Below are 4612 nucleotides of genomic sequence, written 5' to 3'. Positions count from 1 at the left end.
AGATAGGATACCTTTCAATTTTTAGGAGATTATTTTTTATATGATTTTATAGATAGAATTATAAAGTGAGATAGTTTTGAATATTTCATATTTATTTGGGTTCTTCATCACTAGAAGAAGGCTATGAAGAGAAGTTGAATGCTACTAAAGTCTTTTTATATTTTTCCAAGTGCTCCACTACTATTTTAAGATCACTTTTAATGAAGTTCGAACAAATGTAAAAGAACTTAATGGGGAGTGCATCTAGACTAGGGATTTTATCCATTTAAAAGTTTTAAAGAGTTTTAAGTAACTCTTTCTATCCATACACTATTATAAGACTTAATGGGAGTGCATCTAGATTAGGAATTTTATCTATTTAAAAGTTTTAAAGAGTTTTAACTCTTTCTATCCATCCACTATTATAAGATTTTCATTATCTTCAAGTTCTATGAATTTTGGTAAGAAGCTAAAAATATAAATGATTACATCCATGGTGGCATGATTGTATTCTTTAAATTGAGTTTTAAAATATCTTACTCCCTTTATCACTATACCCAATAAGTTCTAGGCATAATTATCATCTTACTTGGTAATTTTCCAACAAAATTGATATGGAAAAAAATGGAAGAATTTAGAGTTATCATCTTCAACCTTAAGCTAGATTTCCCTAGTCTTATATGCCATTATTTTTCATTGTTTAATAGGATCTTGCTTCTTTTATTTTGTAGCTAAATAATCTCAACCTTCTAGGAGTCTGATAGAAAACTAAAGCCTTCCAATGAGAGCCTAGATGCTAAGGATCCTTCCCTTTCTCGAAAAATTATTTCATCCTTTTTTCAATTTTTGTTTGGACCATTTGATTATAGATTTTTTGACATTTTTTATATTTTATAAGAATTGGATGGCAGTTAATTCATTGAGGGAACTAACAAAGGGGTTCCATGAGTCTCTTAATAATTGAAGGAAACCATCTTCTTTGAGCAATTTGGGTTTTAATTTTAAGGGTATTGGTGGTTCTCCCATAGTAGGGAACACTTCTAAAAGCACTCAATATTGATCATATTCACCACTTACTAAAGAAATTGATGAAATCTTAGGGTTTTCTCCAAAATATCCACTGAACCAAAAGTAAACCTAAATGTTTATATGTTCTAGTCATTGTTTGTCAATGGTGGCGTGATATTAGCTAGCTCAATATCCATTACGATATCTTGCTCAAAATCCTTGGTGAAGTGATATCTAAAAGGTTATCTAATTATGTCATTGGCTTTCATATCTCGGAGGCACCAAGAGAGGAATTGAGGTTTCCTCCAATAGTGATAATTCCTTATTGTTGTCAATAATCATTAAAGAAGTTTTCCCAAATTAACAATAAATCAACTTAGGGTCTGTAGAGGTTCAAGAAAGTGATGGTTTTCTACAATTCAATACAAAAAATGGTTTTCCCCAAATCTAGGGGAAACAACCATGATTTAGAAAGTGTGAAGATGCATGTCTTTCATCCTATAGCTAGCCCCCAAATCATCCTACAGAATAAATGAAATTGAAGGACCATCATTTTAAAATCTTGGAGAGTTCAAGAGCTCCTATTTTTCTATCCATCGTCATTTTTTTAGGTATATGACAAATGGGTTGTGAGTTTCAATTAACTACTTTAAGGAAAAATTCTTAGAGAGATTGGCTACCCCTTTGCAAATCAAGTTTTTCTGACTAAGGGCCTAGACTAGTGACTATTGTCAACTACTTCTTACTTCTGAGATGGTCTTTTTTTGAGCTTAAGTAAGTGTGATTTCTTGTTTTACCTATCTTAGGATCATTTTCATCCAATTAATCATGTCATACTTTATTTCCTCCTTTAAATAACCTACATCCTTCATTATGAGGTCTAATATTGTATTTCAAAGTCTCAGATGAGGGGGGATTTCAATAAAAATAGGCATAGACATCTTCTCTAAAGGAGAAAGATGTGGATCTAGATGTTTGAAATCCATGTAGAGGGTCTCTCCTAAACCTTATAGACAAATAAAGGAGTTAAAGGTTTTTGAGATCTTAGATAAGATAGAGGAAAAGTATATTTTTTTCTCTAAATCATGCCCTATACCTACCGTGTTATGAAACCAACTCACAAAAAGATAGATCAACGCCTTATAATTCAGCTTCTTCGAGGGGGCAAACTCCTTTACATTACACAAATGAACAATTCTTGGATCATTCAAATCACAAAACCTCCTTTCTATATATAGGAGTCTAAGGGGTCACAATATATCCAAGCCAACCTAACAATAATAATATAAAGGCACAAAAATAACAATAGAGGGATTCTATGGGGCACAATAATAACAATATGGGGACAATAGGGGCACAACAATATTAATAAGGGATACAACGACAATAGTAATGGGGGAATCACTAGTATTATAGGGATCTAACATGCCCCTCTCCTTCAAAAAAATGTTGTCCTCAACACTTGAGTAGTTCTGGATGCTTTTGTATAAAATTCTCATCCTCCCATGTGGAATCTTCAACAGATATGTTCTTCCACTTGATGAGATACTTTGAAATTGATCGATTTCGTAGCTGTCGAGTTCTTGTTTCTATGATCGCTTCCAATTCCAATATAATTTTTCCTTCATCGTCAAGTTCTGGCAATATTGTTTGAGCTAGGAGCTTGTCGCCTATAACCTTCTTTAAACAGGAAACATGGAAAACTAGGTGCACTCGAGAAGCTACAGGAAGCTCCAATTTGTATGCCATAGTACCAATCTTTTGCAACACCTTGTACGGACCATAATACTTTGGTGATAATTTATTATCCTTCTTAGCTTGCTTGAATGACATTTGCTTATATGGTTGTAACTATAGGAATACCCAGTGACCTACACCAAAACTTCTTTCGTTGTGATGTTGATCTGCCTGTTGTTTCATTCTATTCTGCGCCAACGTGAGGTTATCCTTTAAGAGTTGGAGAACTTGTTGTTGATGCTCGATGTGATGTTCCACTGCTTAAACCTTAGAATTTTCTCTTAAATATGATGTCATGGATGGTGGCTAATATCCATAAAGTGCCATAAATGGGGTCATTTTTGTTGCCGTATGGAAGGAAGTGTTATACCACCATTCAGCCAAAGGCAACCATTTGACCCATTGCATATGTTTATTAGATACAAAGCAACAAAGATATCCTTCCAAACATTTGTTTACTGAGTACCAAGACAAGAAACTAATTTTGTCCAAAAATTTCCAGTGAAAATGGGATCTCTGTCACTTACAATAATATTTGGGTTTCCATGTAGCTTTTGAATTGTTTCCATAAATGCAGTAGAAATTGTACTGGATTTAAATGGATGTAATAATGCACAAAAGTGTGCATACTTGGTAAGTCTGTCAACTACCACCATGATGACACTCTTTCCTTCAGACTTGGGTAAACCTATGATAAAATCCATTGAAACCTCCTCCCAACGTTGGCTTGGAATGGATAAAGGTTGTAACAGACCTAGGGTCTTAATTGTTTCAACTTTATTTTGTTGGCAAACCAAACATTCTGCCACAAACTTTTGAATATCTAATTTAAGGTCATCCCAAAAAAATTCCTTTGTGGTAAGTTTTTAAAAATCCTGAGTGCCCTCCTAAGGGAGAAGTGTGCAATTCCATAAGAATCTTTTGTTTGAGTTGGGAATTCTTATAGAGGTATAAGCGATCTTTGTACCATAACGAATCATTTTTCCAGCTAATTGTATCAGATGTACTGGAATCTTGTTGTAACTTTCGAATAAGTGCCCACACTTCTTCGTCATTCTTCCATTCCTCCCGTGCTTCGTTTATCCAATCTGGTTGGATAATAGAAATGGTGCACAATAATGCTTCCACATCCTCATCCTTTCTTGAGAGTGCATCTACCAGAACTTTTTGCTTCCCTTTTTTGTAGATGATTTTAAAGTCATAAACCAACATCATTGTGACCCATTTTTGTTGCTCTTCAGAGGATAATATTTGTTCTAAAAAGTATTTAAGACTATCATGATCTGTTTTTACCTTGAAGTGTCTTCCCATTAGGTAGGGTCACCATTTCTTAAGTGCATGTAGTATTCCAACATTTCCTTCTCATAGATAGCTTTTTGTAAATACTTTCCCTTGATTGGACAACTTTCGAAAGCAATGGGTCTTTCATCTTGCATTAAAATAGCACCAATTCCATTTCCTTAAGCATCACATTCCACAATAAAGGTTTTTGTGAAGTCTGGTGTAGCTAAGACCGATGCTTGGCACATTGCCTCTTTAAGATGTTCAAAGGCCTTTGTTGCTTCTGGAGTCCATGAAAATGCATCTTTCTTCAATAATGTTGTTAGAGGTGCTACTATTCTCCCATAATTCTTAACAAACTTGCGATAATACCCTGTCAATCCAAGAAATCCTCGTAGATGCTTTATGGATGTGGGGATTTTCCATTCCTTAATGGCATTAATTTTGCTAGGGTTTACCTTAACACCTTCATGAGATACAATATAACCTAGATATACCACCTCTTGAACTCCAAAGAAACATTTGGATCTTTTTGCATATAATTGTTTCTCCTTCAATAGTTTGAGCACCCTGTCAACATGTTCAACATGATCCTTCCAAGACTTGT

The sequence above is a fragment of the Pinus tabuliformis genome, chromosome Q (assembly GCF_031772625.1).
Source record: "Pinus tabuliformis cultivar Carrire ecotype Pingquan chromosome Q, CPIR1, whole genome shotgun sequence".
Lineage (NCBI taxonomy): Eukaryota > Viridiplantae > Streptophyta > Pinopsida > Pinales > Pinaceae > Pinus > Pinus tabuliformis.
This window is presented reverse-complemented; position numbering follows the sequence as displayed.